The sequence below is a fragment of the Grus americana genome, chromosome 17 (genome assembly GCF_028858705.1).
Source record: "Grus americana isolate bGruAme1 chromosome 17, bGruAme1.mat, whole genome shotgun sequence".
Lineage (NCBI taxonomy): Eukaryota > Metazoa > Chordata > Aves > Gruiformes > Gruidae > Grus > Grus americana.
The window spans coordinates 7756338-7773345 of NC_072868.1; the positions used below are offsets into that span (position 1 = coordinate 7756338).

The 17008-nt window shown below is 39.2% G+C and overlaps 1 long non-coding RNA gene across 1 annotated transcript in view; it reads left to right on the forward strand.

Annotated features, from left to right (window-relative positions):
- Nucleotides 1-962: 962 nt before the first annotated feature.
- Nucleotides 963-17008, forward strand: part of LOC129214074 (uncharacterized) — a 120604-nt gene continuing 104558 nt past the window's right edge. Inside the window, exon 1 of the long non-coding RNA XR_008579615.1 lies at nt 963-1170. This is a non-coding gene — a long non-coding RNA (uncharacterized LOC129214074). The remainder of the gene's footprint in view (nt 1171-17008) is intronic.

Genomic DNA, 17008 nt, shown 5'->3' on the forward strand with positions numbered 1-17008 from the left:
GGACACCATCCTTTTGTCTGGTTATAAATGAGAGGGTGTTACTGGGGTGTTTCCAATGTCACTTTGTAATGAACGTAAACAAAAGTCAACTATTCAAAGACAAGCTTTGGACTGTGTAAATCATAACTAGCGCTCACTTTACTCAGCGCTTCCAATGGCACTTAGCCATCTCAAATACAAGATTATAGTTTTCTAACAGTTTGTGCAATATTTTGGAGGGAAAATGAAGAAGATTCTTGTGTATTTAAATGACCTTGCAGGATGAGTTTAGTAGAATGAATCTAATTACCTGAACTAAAAATTCTATGTACACAAACAGAAGAGGTTCATTGTTACCTTCTTTCCAAAACTTTAATGATTGAATGTTTTGGGTACCCATGGCAAGCTGAAAATTCTGTTAATGCATTACATTATAGTGCTTGGCACTTATTAGACCACATCTAGAATACTGCATCCAGTTCTGGGTCTCCCAGTACAAAAAAACATTGATAAACTGCATCAAGTTCAGTGAAGGGCTATGAAAATGTTTGGGGACTAGAGCTCATGTGCTAAGAAAAGTTGCTGAGGGGAATCTGGCTTGTTTAGCCTGGGGAAGGCTTAGTAGCAATCTAATAGTAGCCTTCTGATACTTACAGGGTAAATAGATATCAAGAAGACAGACCCAGACTCTTCACAGCAGCGTGTGGCAGGAGAGCAGGAGACAAAAGGCATGAATTGAAACAACTGTTGGAATAGGCTACTGTATTGGGTCTGGCTGAGATGGAGTTAATTCTCCCCACAGCAGCCCTCATAGTGCTGTGCTGTGTATTGGTAGCTAGCAAGGTGCTGATAACAAACCAGTGTTTTGGCTGCTACTGAGCATTGCCAGCACACATCAAGGCTGTCTCTCCAACACTTCTTACCCCCCTGCAGCAGCAGGCTGGGGGTGGGCAAGATCTTGGGAGGGGACGCAGCCAGGACAGCTGACCCAAACTGACCAAAGGGATATTCCATACCATATGATGTCTGCTCAGCAATAAGAAACTGAGAGATAGGGGGAGGAACGGGGCAGGGGCATTCACTGGTTTTTTTGTGGTTCCCCCCCCCCGACATTTGTCTTCTGGAGTAATAAGTACACGTACTGAAGCCCTGCTTCTCAGGAAGTGGCTGGACATCGCCTGCCGATGGGAGGTAGAGAATAATCTTTTGCTTTTTGCATTGCTTCCATGCACGGCCTTTTGCTTTAGCTACATTAAACTGCCTTTATCTTGACCCACGAGTTTGGGGTTGTTTTTTCCATCTTATTTTCTCCCCTTCCTGCCTTGCTGAGGAGGGGAGTGATAGAGCAGCTGGGTGGACACCTGGCATACAGACGAGGTTAAACCACCACAGCTACCCAAAAAGGTTGTGCAGTCTCCACCCTCGGATGTTTTTAAGCAGTCAAGCTGGATGTAGATGATGATCATGGTAATCATAGAACCATCATAACATAATTCAGATTGGAAAGGGCTTCAGAAGGTCTCTGGTATGACTGCTTGCTCAAAGCAGAGTCAGCAATGGGAACAAACCAGATTCCTCAAAGCTTTCTCCAGTTTGGTCTTGAAAATCTCCAAAAGAGGAGGCTGCACAGCCTTTCTGCACAAAGTATTCCAATGCTTGACTTCCCTAATAGTGAAAAAGTTTTTCCTTATATCCAGTCAAAACCTTTCTTGTTTCTGTTTATGCCCATTGTCTCTTATCATTCTGCCATATATGTCTTTAAAAAACCTGACTCTATCTTGTTGATCTCTTCATCAAAGACAAGCTCTTACTCAATCTGAGAGGAACCACAGGTTCTGAATCTTGACATACTCTATGTGCTTGGCTGAGGAGGCAGTGATCAAGGCTGCTGTCTGCGGCTGGAAACCTCTAAGTCAGAATCCCCCCTAAATGCAGTGATAGTTGCTGCAATAGTAATCTTAAAATTATCAATGGTTTCAACTAATCATATGAGCCCAGAGCACAGGGTCAAGTTGGCATGCGGCCCAGTGTGAATATTTCTGAAAATAACTCTTCTAAAGCCTCTCCAAACATCTGGTGATACCCTTTTTGATATGGCTGAAGTTAATCACTGCTTTACTTATAGACCTGTAGAGAAATGAACAGGTCAACGGTGTGGTAAAGAACTGTCACTTTACTGCACAAATACAGGCCAGTTAAGATATTTCAATCTCTACAGCATATCAGAGCAGGATTAGAAGGAAGCAACTGAAAAAAGGGAGGTGGTTTGTGCAGGAAGAGGTAATGGGATACACAGCCCTTCATGCTCAGGTCAGTCACAGAATCCCCCAGAAAAACTGCTTTGCCTCTAATTGGCACCTGTGATGACAGTCTCAGCATAGAGGTCACAGACTGAATGGAATTTGAAGGCTGAACTAACCACCTCTGGGTCAGACATGAAGCATGCTGGTAAGGGTCAGGGAATGTTTAAACCTCAGGCTGCCTGTATCGTGCATCTTTTATGGGTAAAGGGAGAGCCTGTTCATTTAGCATGTTTCATGAGTACCATATATTATTAGTCACACCAGGGATAACAGACTAGAAACAATCATAGGGTTTTAGTAATGTTTAATTCTGTGTAATAGTATACTATTTCAGGATATGCTATATAAATGCTAGTTGTTTTACATATCAGCAAGTAATAAGAACTCTAATTTATGCTTGAATATAAAGTGTAAAGCCAATATAGTGTATCAAAATGATTTTGAAACAAGAAAAGCAAAAAAACAGTGGCATAACCAGTCTTTATATACTCCGACCATCAGCTCCTATATGATATAAGTTGCATAGTTTGTATTCAAAAACAATGGACAAAATCGGATACTGAAAGGTCACAGAAAATTATTACATATTGGACTAACGAGTCCCTGATGGTTGACTCCTCCTGGTGAGGATGAGTATAGCCTGCATTTTTAATGCACTTGGTTCAAAGGTGAACTAGTAGAACATCTCACAGGTCATGCAATAGACCACTAGGACCCCCTCAGTTCAGTGTAGATGTTGAGAGCATGAAATGCAAGCACGTATCTTGCAAAACCTCCAATTTGCTTTGGAAGTCTTGAAAGTAAGTACTAGCCAGTCTAAGTTTCAATAAATTAGCAGGTTTGTTTACAGGTCACTACTGTGATCTTTTTTCGTTTCTGATTCACAAAGATAAGTAGCTTGATGTTGGCCTGTTGGCAGTTGGCCTACTTATTGAAATTCTGATTGTAATCAGAATATGCCAGGAAAATACACAAGCGCTCAGTGTTACATTTCTGCAGTTCATACTCTGTTCACTGAGGAATAGGCAGGAGACATTCAAAGGTGATGGATGGAGAAGCAGGGAAGGCAAGAGGACAAAATCACAGGCGTGAGCTGTAGGCTTTGCTGTTTTGAAAAGTGTTTTGATTCCCTTTCCACAAGACTAAGTGTTGAAGTGTTTGATGGGTCTTGAAAAGTGATTGCTTGATGTATAGACTACTGAAGGTAGTGTTCTTTTAAGCAGTATTACCTTCAGGGAAATCTAAGGGTCACACACACAAGACTGATATGTGTATGTTCTAATGTAAAAACTTGGAGTTTTATCTGACCAACCATGTGGTGCAGTTATCCATGCCAACCATTTAAAAACCAAAAAAGTGCCTTGATCCTTTTCCATGGGGAGCATTGATCCCACTTGCTGTTTTGAAAGTTAAAAAGTCAATGGTAGCCAGCAGAAACAGCATAAAAACAGAGAAATATTCAGCGGATCAGCTCTGTGGCAGAGCGGTGGGAAATGCTTACTGTTCAATGGTGAGTGTTGTGTGCTGTATGCTTTCTGAACATGAGGGGTTAATAAGGTTTATTAATTCAGTCCCTGCTCTGCATTTCCAGGGAATTTTCTGGACTTGTGTTTCACAAATTCTTCCCTTCCTCCTATGAAAAAGGCAATTGTATAGTAGTTGTTAATGCCTGCTGCACAACTTACAGTGGCATTGCTATGTTTTATTATTTGAGATCATAGAACAGAATATTTTTAAGATATGTGCATTCAACAACACACCAAGACGTAGTTCATTTGACTTAAGAAATGTTAGTGTTTCCTTGCCTTGCCAATGGAGTGGTGTCTAGCAGAATGTGATTTTGGGCAACCCACAGTGACCATTGAGGTATAAAGAATGATATATATACAAACTTCATGTGAATTCTCACTCTCCCCATTTTGAACTAAGGGAAATTAACTTAGTGCCTCAAAATGAGTCTCATGTGTGTGCATGCTTTGTTTACTTGTATGTTTTTCAATGTAGACACAGTGTGCAGGTTATGTCCAAGTCATATTTAAGTCTACTTGAAATTTCAGACTAGTCGAAGTCTTACCCTTCACTCAGAATAGTGGTTTCCCTTTGCTGAATAGTAGTAGACATATATGGAACCTTCTAGGTTGACTTCCCGGTGGAGGAGAAATCAGTGACATAGTGTGGATGTATTCTAAATGTAACTTGTTTTGTTATGTACATCAGTTCTGGAACAGCAGTCACAAAGAGCACACAGGTGCCTTCTTCTCCTGCAGAATCCTACTCCCAAGGAGTAATTTTGCCTGAAAGGATTGCTTTCCGTCAAAAAGCAAAGCAGAGAGCAAACTATCCTGCCTTTGACACGACAAAATTTTATCTAACAAAAATATGATCAGGAATTCTGTTACCAACATGTCTTCCAAAGAATGGGCCTTGCTCCCACATTGGGAAAGTGTCTGCAGACTGTACAATAGTGCCACCTGGTGCTGGCGGCCGTGGGGAGTGCTTTTCAGCAGGAGGATAGGTCCAAACCAGCACATTAGAGGTATGCACTGTTGGAAGTATTACAGTGCCTTGTGCAGATTGGGGAGCCCATAGTTATGTATGATGGTTGACACGTGACAAGAACAGTGGTTATTGGCATGATGGAAGTGCAAAAAGACCCCTAGGTCTTTACAATTTTTTTTTCAAGGATGGGTTGGTACACATTTGCACTATTCCTTTCACACTTAGCACTTAAGGAAGGTGGAACAAATTTATTGCTGTTTATACACCCTTAGTGGTTTTACAGACCTTCCCACCAGCACATAATCATAACAGTGTAAGAATGCTGTGTTGCTGCATACAATTGCTCTCTTGTTAGGATCTAACATAGAGATGCTCAATCAAAGCAACAGTCAAAACTTTCAGCAAAAGGAGATAAAAGCAAGATGGCAACTTGAACCAGATGGAGTCATGCTTCTTTTGTGTATATAAGATTTCTTGTGCTGATTGTAGCCTTACCTTGCCATATGTAGGTCACTTGGCTGGCAAGCTGTTAATGTCTGCTAGATCTGCTATAGTTTGTGTGATGATAAATTACTCTTTCCTGGGAAAGTGTGTGTTAAGGTTAGCTGTGCATTTACCTTCATGACAGATTCAATGTGGGCAGGGGAAAACAATTAAGCTGTTTAAGAACAAATATTTTGAGGAAGAAATTGCACAGAGGAAGAGCCAAGCAACACTTCCCTCATGTAAAGACAGCATGGTTCAGTTATGTCCAAACAGATCAGTTTAGATTGATGAATGGAAAATACTTATTTAATGGTATTGGCTTTTCAAATTATTTTAGTAATCTGCTTATAGCCAAGTCAGAGCATTTTAAAGTTAGTGAGAAAATTTGGTGGTTGAGGGAGAGGGAGGAATTTGTCTGTATCAAAAAATAAGCAGCTGAATTCACAATCTTAAACTGAAGTGAGTGTTGCAGCTATGAAGTGGGAGATGAATTCAACACAGTGCTTAGCAGAGGAGAAATTAAATCTTTCTGAGGAATGGGAACTTACTGCCTACCTGTCAGATAAGCAGGCAAAATAAGGCCAGTTGAGAGAATCCAGTAATGAGGCTATGGAATAAGAATCAATTAAAATGAACCAAGTATAAAAGGTTATGGGGGAGGGAGATTCCATCTCCTTTCTTCTTGGTGTTTTGCCATGTTTGGCTCTTGAACAGAATGCTGACCTGAAATGGGGCCTTTATTACCAGCTTGAGAGAAAGATATTTTGAATTCCTTTTGATTTATGTTACAGAGTACTTTTATTTTATGGGCTTGATAAAGACCAGGAAGACCTTTGTAAGCTGGACTTTATATGTGCAGCATCTTTGCCAGCTGAAGAGCTCACTTGCTTTGACATTGGCTGAGGAGCCATTCACAGTGCTGAGCACATATTTAATCCTTCCTTTGATACATCCTCTAGTTATTAAAAGATGCCAGCATTTGCCCAAAATTTTTTGTCATTGATGTACGCCAGAGGCTCAGTCATTAAGCACTTTTCAGAAAGTAAGGAAGGTTCTTGGAAGCTTGAGCCACTTCAGACAGGTTGTGATTCAGTTATGAAGGAGAAGAGAATTGAACTGAGCAGGAAGAGACTTACAGCAACAGGTTTGCAGAGCAGTCATTCCTCTTCTGGGGCTAGGGAGACCCTGGGTGCATCCTAGCTAGTAAGATGCAGGGGGTATTGGAAAGCACTTCCACTTCAAAGGTGATTTCAATTTTTCCAAAACTGAAAGAAGGCAGTGATTGAAGAAGGTTTGAGTGAGGCAGTAAAAGGGACCTGTGTTCCCAATGAAATATCTGGCTTCAGTTAGTCAGTACAGAGGTGAACAGATGCCGTACCTGCCTATTTTTTTCCTCCTGCCATTATTTCTTTGGCAGATGACCACAGGAGCATCTTATTTGTGCAGAGATTTAGGGTGGTATCAAAGCTAGCAAATAATCGGACTGCTGTGGGAAAAATTCAAGGAGAAAAACAGCAGAGATTAAGAATGCATGGAAAAGAGAAAGAAAACATTCAGAAGGGAAGGAAACAAAAAGACTGAGGTTGTAGTGATATCTATAGGATGAAGAAATAGACTGAATAGAAAATCCTGAGATTCCCCTTGATGGCACAGGAGGAGAGAATGGCATTCTATTCCTAAGAGAGAAAATCTATCCAAGCTACAACTATGTGAGTTGGTTGGTCAAAGCTTTCTCTAGTAAAATTTAGATTCAGATTGACCAAATAATTTTGTTGCTTCTTAGGGATTTGTTTTTGTTAGGAGGAGGAAGTTGGTAAAAAATTGATACGATCCTTCTGCAAACAAGGCATTTCGGGTTTTTAAATGAGAAAATTAAAATGTAAACATCTCAACCATGTTTTATTTCAGTGAATCAAAAAATTTAATAAGTTGAAGTCAACAAAAAATATTAGCTCAATGGGGGCGGGGGGAGGGAAGAAGAGAAGCTTTGAGAAATTTGTGTGAAACTAGTTTCTTTAGTAATTGTTTTCCAGGTCAGTGATGAATAAAAAGTCAGCTGTTCACACATATGTATTCAAATCATTTACCATTATTTAGTAATGTTGTAATGTACATGATTCTGGGATTTCTGAATTTGGCGTAGCACGTGGGATCACTGATCCATCTGGAGGAACATTCTGTCTCTAGCTTTGCCCAGTTCCTGACATTTTAGTGGAAGACAAACAAACTGAAAAGATAATCAGTTACTGTTCTCCCTTCCATTTGTGCTGAGCTGCTAATGTAGGTAAGGGAATCTGTAAGTAAGCCCTGAACCACAATGCTGGTTTTCCCGATCATAGTCTTCCATGACTATGCAGTTATCTTTTGGTCATAACATTAGCCAGCACTTTTTTCAAACCTGTCTGAAATGTTTGAATGAATGGCATCCTGATGGCAGCAACTGTCATTATATCCATCATGTGGCTAAATAATGAGGTGCCTAGATACTAAGTAGACTCAAGGGTAATATATGACTGCAGGTCTAACTCATGCTATTGATGCATGGAAGGAACAGAACACAGCAAGGAGAATTCATACCCAGCTCATTCAGTGAGGGTGAAAGTGAGCACATAAGATGATTACTCCTCACACAGCTTAACTTTAGGCATCTGGTTAAAAAACCTAAGAGACTAGTCTCCCTTGGATTCCTATATAGTCAGCAGAAAGAGAGTTCCTCCACTCTCTCTTACAGGAGCAATATAGAACAGGAGCCTAATGTAACTCAGATTCTTGATTCTAAAATGGTTGAGATTATTCTTCATGTAGCATGGGGTGTATGACACTATTATTAGTAAATGAGATAAACATATCTACTGTAGATAACAGAGCATATTAGTCATCTGTAAGTGTAGTTACAAGCTGTATGAGAATGTGAATGAAAATTTTTTAAAAAGTGGCCTAAAATAAAAGATTTGTAGAGCAGTAGAACAGTCTTATCCTGTGGCTGGTATCCCAAGTGCTAGAAACTACCTTCTGTTAGAGAAGAAGTTAACCACCATATGAGTAAATCAAAAATGAAATGTCCTCCAAGGCAATATTCCTATGTGGTGGGGTTTTACAAGTGTTGATCTGTTGGGAGATAGATTCACTTGCCAATGTCTTTTTTGCTTTGGAGGGACCTATTTTTGGGACTCTCTATTGGCTTCTTTCCCACATTTTGGAGAGACTCCAGGTCTTGCTGGAATGTGGCCTTGCTCTCAAAAGTGAAATATATTTTCCAGTCCTGCTTTCACGGGATGCATAGGAACAGAAGTTGGTTAACTGGTGATGCTCTTAGAAGGTAAGGCTTGTACAAGAATACCTCTGGATTTAAGACTTCTTCAGTGGAAGGTAACTTCACTCACTAAATGCTTCATACAGTCTAGTAATATTTGAATTTAAAAATGCTTTTGAAACATGCACGTGTTAAGAATACAGTTTCATCTGATTAAAATTACTGAAAAGGGTTTTAAAAACAGAATAGGTTTGACTTTGATTTCAGTGTAAGTTCTTCCAGATTAAGAAAATTTGTAGAAACTAAAGAAGCCATAAAGAAGTATACCCTGGATTTATATACTTTTGCTGTTTGCCTGTCAAAGGAGATTAACTTAATCAGCAGAGGATAAATGGAACCTGACTTTCAATTAGTAAAAATAAACATGGTGCATGAAAAAGTAGAATTACGAAATCAAGAAGGAGGGTAAGAATATCAGTGGGAACAACATACTCCTTAGATTAAAGCCATCGCTGTTGGCTATCAAAGTCTACACCAGAGGCACATTCAGAGACACACTTTCTCCAGCTGTGAGTAGGATCCTACACTATGCTACATACCCACTTCACTCATATGAGTGCACCTACCGTATACACAGTGCAGTTGGGTTGGTGCTTCTTGGAACAACCAGTTGTGCACTGTACAGATCAGCTGCAAAAGCTACAAAGTGTCCAGACTAAAGAGCAGAGAGATACAAGTGGCTGCAGCTGGAAGACTTCTTCAACCTGCAGTTGAGGAGCAGTCCTGAAAGAGGCAGCCCCAAGGGAAAGACAAGTAAACTTGGTTCTTACACAGTTGATATTTACTTGATTTGCATTGCATTCTTATTAAGAATTGATATTATATACTGCAAGATAAACTGATTTACCAGCACCTTGTCAGGACACCCACTTATGATGCCCCTAAAAGTCTAGTCACTTCTAAAAATAATATTTATGACTGGTATGCAGATATGACTTTAGGTGCTTAACATTAGGTATCTAGATTTGAACTTTTCGGCTTAAGCCAGCTTGCTTTGTTTTTATCAGCTTTTCCTACTCACTCAGCTTTATCTTTCAGAATAAGCATTGTTCTAAGATAGTACTATACAGGAGAGCCTCTGTACATATAAAACCAGACTTGTTGATATACTGTATGAATCTGAAGGCAAACTGCCATTATATACTGAAGGGTTGTGAAAATTTTCCCTGAATATTTTACATAAACAAGTTATTTGTTCATTTAGTAAACCTGGAGCACTTCAAAGCAACTGTTTACATTAAGGATGAAACAGAAAATTTTGGTTGGCAGAATTCCATCCTCATGGCTAGAGAGTTGTCAAGCAGATACATAAACATTAGGGAGCTAATATGTTTATACTGAAGGGACAGCTCAAGCCAAAAGCATAATTTTTAGATGGAACATCCCGATGTGTTAGTGCATACACACCTATTGGTGGAAACAAAATGACCAGTGTTGGCTGGCAAATTTGTTTTTTGGAGGCCTGGCTTGAAAATTCAATGCAAGCAAGTGTTCAAGCACAGGCTCCACTTCAAATTACTGCAGGCAGAAGCATTTATGCTTCTTACAGTCATTCTGCTTTTAGAGCTGTAGTAAGACATTTTGGGTCACAATATCCAAAATGATTATGAAGTCTAAGTTGGGAGGAGGATATAGTTTCTAGAAGAGAGCTGATCTGGTGTCTCTGGTATTATGCTGCAGGAACATATGCCTCTCTCATTAGTCCTTGGAAAAAAACAAGCTAAATAAATACTATAAAGCTGTATTCATGGATGTTTATTGACGTGCACTCAGTTCAACCATGCTCAGACAGTTTTTTCCTTTGTATTTTTCATTGTACCATCATGCATACAGGCCTTTGTTCATCCCAGTTCCTGGGAAAGGCTGCATATACATATATATATATATAGGTAGTTAAGAAAAAGAGGCTAATGACTTATTTACAGCTTGGAGGAAACAATAACTGACCATGTAACTCAGAAGCAGCTTCTCAAAGTGCAAATAGACAAAATCAATTATAAAACAATAGTTTTTCAAACCCTGCCGGGCTGTAATATACTTACAAATGAAGTTATGCATAACCTACAGCTTCAGAAATACCAAAGTCTGTTTGCAGAAAATGATGAACAAATGTTTTAGTCATGCCATACATAGTTCATTACAGATAAAAACTCTCCAAATCTAATTGCAAGATTTGCTCTGTGTTCTTCTCTTGTGTGTGTAAGAAAGTGAGGAAAGTAATTATGGTGGACCATATTTGCCAGCAAAAAATAAATCCTCTGAAGGAGAGTGGGCTAATTGTATGAAAGCCTTTTACTAGTTGCAGAACTGTTTCCATGGAGCTATTTAACAGAGTTTTTTTCATAGAACCCTCTTTGAGGGGGTGGGCTCTTCTTTGTAGAGAAATATCTGTGAGAAGGAAACTACATTGAAATTTTTGATTGACTCAGGTTATTTCAGAAGATCCCCAGAGGATGTGGAAATTTGTCCTCTGAACTCTAATAAGCTGGTTTTTTTCTCCACTGATTATTCTGTGATCCCAGAGAGACCAGCTTCCTGCATCCTGTATCTAAACTGGGTACCTAATTTCAGCCAGTTGTGAATGCTTCTAAAGGATGGAAAAAGCTAAGAAATACAGAATTGTGCTCTTGTCTCTTTTACTAAATAAGTTTGAAAATCATAAATGTGTTATCAGTATACTATCTATTAGTTGCCTTTTTGTGCTCTAGAGGATTTGAGGTCTTGAGATGAATTGTGTTGTTCCTACTCTATCAGGATGGCTAACAAATCATGTCTAATTTCAGCTTTAATAGAAGCAGCTTTTAGACACTGTGCTTGCTTCAGGAGGTAGGCTGAAGGAAGAAGAAGAAAAAAAAGTTGTATTTCTGACCAAGTGATGAATACATTGTGATGTCTCAGTTACATTCATTACAGTGAGGCTTCTATACAAATGTTTCTTTATCTGGGTTTGGAACCTAAGTACTTTACTTAAGCACTAAAGAGGTGGTATAGGGGAGGTTCTGCTGAGCTTACAGTAAAGGCTAACAGTTGTCAGAAGGGTTACTATTGTTGATGGCTGGCATCAATACCAAATAAGAGCATCTGTGCATAGGCTAGGCCATGAAAAAGCTGAGTTTCTTGTCAAAAACCTTGTAGAGAACAATTTGTTAAAATATAGTTTGCAGCATTATTCCATGTTTCCAAGTTCCATTTGTACAGCTGGAGCAGTGTAAACATATACAATGGCAAAAAACTGCACCAAACCAAAACAACCTGTCAGGACTTTACGGTACTGAACTGTTTCTCAGCTGTAATGAAGCTATTCACCAAGCTGACCTCTCACTTCTTGCTCTCTTCCAAACACAAGATACTACAGGGGCCTGAAGGGCAGACCAAACCTTCAACTGACAGAGTCAGAGCAACCGGTAAACTTTATTAGGTTCTGGTAAAGGCCAAAACATCCCCTGCTGGCCCGAGGGAGCAGGAGAGTGGTGTAGAGTTCAGCTCAGTTTAGAGCCTGGCTTTTGCACTGCTATAGCCTGTCTTAGCTCTTGTTCATTTAAGGAATGAAAGGAAACAAGTGACCCCCTGTTCAATACAGGTAATTGATCCTGGACTAGGGTAGGGTAATGAACTAATAATCTCTCAACGTATCTTCTAGCTCTATATTCTAGAGAACAATCTTCCAGTGACTTCATGTTTCAGATGTGGACCAGAACTTTCAAATCATATATATTTAGCTTTCAATTCATGATACTTCCTGGTGCTGAAATGCAAGGACTAAAGCAGCAAATAACCCTTCCCTAATTTTGATTTTTCATAATCCAAATCCCTACAAAACAAAAAGTAAAGATAAATCACACCTTAATTTGTTAAAAAGAATAGAGGAAGAAAGAAAAGAGAATAAAGTGATGTGAGGCTATTTCTCTGCTTGAGAACCCCAAGGGGTACTGGCTGCTTGTTCACTGTGGATGGGATCAACCAAAGAAATACATGTAAGGGAATCTGAACATCATTCTTTCCATTTTTTTTACATTCTGTTATGGTGCCAGGTTTTTGAAAGGACATTTGAAAGAAAATGTTGGCAATAGAAGGCAGGAGGGGAAAGAGCAAGATCATAATTCAAGCCTTCAGCCTGGCTGTTTTTCCTGTAGCTGTGGTGCAATGCCAAAATCGCTTGCGTGCAGACTTCAAGTGTAATTTTGATCACTCTCACCTCTCATAAATTTCAAGCCAAGAGGTGGAGATGGTAGAACATCCATGCTGTCAAGAATGCTGGCATTCTCCCCAATTTTGTGAGCAGGATCCACCTGCCAGGCACTGATTGATCGAACCATCTGGCTTTGCATTATAACTGCGAGAATGCAAAACTTGCATGAAACCAGACAGGCATCATCTGTGCAAGGTACTCATTGGATTCAAAGTCACTACGTTAACATTGAAAATGGTATGGCAAAAGTGACTGATTCGTTATGTCTCATATCATCCAGATGATTGTCTTCAGCGAAACATACTTATAGAGGAAATGTACATCTGATTAGAAAATTAACCTCAGTCATTGGAGAGAGAAGATATTTACCGTATCAGTGATAAACGCTGTATTGATCTGTAATTGCTGATGCATACCAATCCTTTCTTTTATGTGGCAGGATTTTAGAGAAGAGATATAAATTTAAGAGGTAGTAGTTTTACAGTGGTATAACTTACGTAAAGGTTAAAAAAATCCCCAACACTAAATTAGTTTAGTTTATTTTCTCTATGCTTGTTGAGGAAGGTCACAGGCAAGATCAGGGACTTGCTTTGACACTAGCAGTGTTTATCCCCAAATGGTGGACTTAATACACCCTCTGTTCTTTGCCAGGCTACACAAGTAGCACTCTTACTGTTTTGTTAGATAAAATTAATGATAATATTTTTTCAGATCCTAAAGTAAAAAGAGGGCGAACTGTGAAATAGGCAATTCTGGCTCTTTGTGCCTCTTTCGGCAAAAATTTCTCTGTAAGGCTTTTTCCCTTATAACCAGTGTATAATGCCTTTGAATCATCCAACTTTCCCAAGCAGTGAAAGGCACCAGTAGCTGATGAAGATGTGAGGCTTTGAATCCTCACAGCCTGTCCTCCCTCGAGTGCTGCAGGAAAACTCTTCTCATTCTATCAGTGTTCACAGGAATCAAAAGCACAGCAGAAACTGGACAGAAATATTGTACAGTGAAAATAGTGGATTCCTCAGTGATTATTTCTAGTGCTTTACTAGAGAAACATAAGGCATGTTGCAAGTTTTGATTAGGGATTTTTTCTTTTAATCTGTTGTGTATCATATAGTTAGTATTATCTAGTAACATGGTGTGAATTAAGTGAAAGTACTTGTGTTTCTCAGTTCATGATGAATACCTTCAGAAGTATTCTTAAGGCTGCAGTTCAAAGTTGTGCATGTATGTAGGGAAAATCCAACGTGCATAGAGATATATCAGTTTATTCATGATCTGTGTAGTCTTAATACAGTTGTTCGGCTCTGCTGTTTATTCAATTGAAGGAATCATGTGGAATAAGTATAATGTTAAGTTGTGATTCAAGACTTTCCCATAATGCAGAAACTTTAGAGATGCAGAGTTAAGATGTAAGGACAAGAGGAAATGGCCTCAAGTTGCATCAGGGGACATGTAGATTAGATATTAGGAAAAATTTCTTCACTGAAAGAGTGGTCAGGCATTGGAACAGGCTGCCCAGAGAGGTGGTGGAGTCACCATCCCTGAAGACGTTTAAAAAATGTGTAGACATGGCACTTTGGGACATAGTTTAGTAGACATGGTGGTGGTGTTGGGTTGACGGTTGGACTTGATGATCTTAGAGGTCTTTTCCAGCCTTAAGATTCTATGATTCTAAGATTGCATGTTCTGCTGCTTGACTTTGCAGTAGGATTAATGTCCCTTGAAATTGCGTCCATGTATGTGTGTGTGTTCCTAAAATTAAAAAGGAAATCTGTATGGTACTTATCCCGTCCTACACCAACAGCAGGGTTTTTTCTGGAAAACCCGTAAGTATGGAATAGATATCTTCGATCTGGCTGCAGAACTAACATTAGCTGGCTGCAGAACAACATTGTTTTTGCAGAGCGGAAGGATCAATCCTGGATCTCAAGATGTATTATGAGAAGTTCAGCCTCATCTTTTTCTCTCTATTTAGTCTCCAAGGACAGAAGACGCTCTGCCCAAAGGACTGTGATATAAGCTTCTGGTACCGTGTATTGTACCAGAGAGTGGAACTGGAAACTTGGTAGGAGAGGCACATAGAAAATAGAATTTTGCTGGATGAGTGACAGGGAAGACAAAACATGCAGCAGCAGCAGCAAGTCCAGGGAATGGGATAGTAGTAATCTGTGTGTTTCTCACCACAAATGGTTCTCCTCTCTTGGTTGCCATGAGATTTGTTATGCTGATACATGCCATTAGACTGAGCTCTGAACCTAGCATATCCTTGCAGGCCCTAATTCTCTCAGGCTAGCTTATGCTATATTGAGTCTTTAATCACTGTGGTTATCCCAGCAGGGTCCATATCCAAAATGAAATGAACTTAAAAGTAGTTTCTGAATACTGAAGGAATTGTTTGGAGTTTTTTATTTTAATAACAGCATAATACCTATTGTTCACTTCTATTGCACTGATTATCTTATATGTATTATTTGCCTTAGTAAAACTGTAATGTAAGCCTACAAAGTGATTTGGTTATACAAAGTTTACTTCTCTCAATAGAAAATAACAGACGCTCCCACCAAAATTCACCTCTTAATTTACATGTTGGATCTTGAATCCAGTATTATTCTTTCTCTCTCATGGGAGAAAATTATAAGCAAGATTCACAAGGAAGTTAAGGGAGAAATATGTTTTTTAAATCTTATTTATTACTTTCTGAACCTGATGGGGCATTTGGCATTGCACAGATGCATTTGAGGGAGATCTGGTCTGCATCTGGCAGTTGAAAGGGACAGTCGTATGCCTGTGTGCGGGGGTATAAGCATATGAAGAAGCAAAAGATACTAAAAAAAATGAAAAGGGAACACACATATCTTTATCCTGTGTACTTCTGTATAGAAATAGTTGAAGAATAATAGAAACTGTAGCTCTTCTGATTCAGTGGTGTCTTATCTATAATATGCGAAAATAAGCTTTTGAGCCAGGCCTTTGCTGCAGTATTAAATTTCTCCTGTTTGCAAGTAAAGGATGGTCACTGAACAGACCTTTTGATATGTTTGTCAAAATGTACATCTAAATTAATATTATGAACAGGTGCAGAGGCTATATGCCTTTTATCTGCCCTCTAGCAGATGTGTTTAGGACTCTCTAACTTTCACTGACATTGCTAGCAATATCTGTTAAAGATTATTTCCACATTTTCAAAATCCAGTCAGATGAGACAACATGTAGAGTTACAGTAAATGTTTTACTGTAAATTTGTCTTTGTTTACTAGTGGTACAGTTGAGAGGAACCCTGCCCAAAGTAAGCAACCTCATCTGAAGCTGAATTCAGAGAAAGAGAGGGTGGTGGAAGGTACTCTTAAAAAGAGATAGAAATTTGATGTTCTCCAGCCTCCCGTCTTAGCCCAGCATTTGATTAGAGTATTGGCTATGCAGAGAACATAGACCTCTTGGTGGACAGCATCATTTGAGCAGGTAAAATGAGGATCCCTGCTAAAGCCACAGACTTACTTGTATGAAGGCAGCAGTAAACTGAGGTGCTTTTACAGGCCCGTAGTGTATATTTCTCCTCTTTAAGGGGAGAGAGAAAAGAGAGGAGAGTCTTCCTTCAGCTGGAGATTAGTTTGTTATAGCCAGCTCTTTGTAATTTGTATCCTTTTGAATTTAGATTATCCAGAGGCTCTGCTTACTCATTAAAATTTTATTCAAACACACTGAAACCTAACAAAGTTTTTTCAATGACCCTCATACTTAATAGTCTTTTGAAGCTTTGTTAAAGTTAGTGATGAGTTCTACAGGTCATTTTATACATTCTTGCAAGGAAGCCGGATGCCCAGCAGCATTGACCAGAATTCCATGTCACAGTGTTGATATCACTAGCAAACACGATATTTAAATAAGGGAATTAATAAGAAACTAGAACTGTGTTCCAAAGTGCTGTTAGCTTGTTCTCTGGAAAAAAAGACTTGATGTTGATTACTAGAACACACACCTGCTTGACCTTTTCCACTTACATCCACAGAAAGTGTTGCACAATATTGAGAATACAGAATATGCTTTAAAATGTGTATAGGAAAAATTGATGGTGTCTTTCTGAAGATACCTACTTTCAAAATGTTACTGAATGTGCAAAAATTAGTGATGTTTCAGATAACAGACTGTATGAAACTGTACCTGCACCAAGCCACAGCAACAACACTCACATACTAACGAGAGTTGTGTCCAGTTGACTCTGGCTTTATGACCTGCATTATAGCT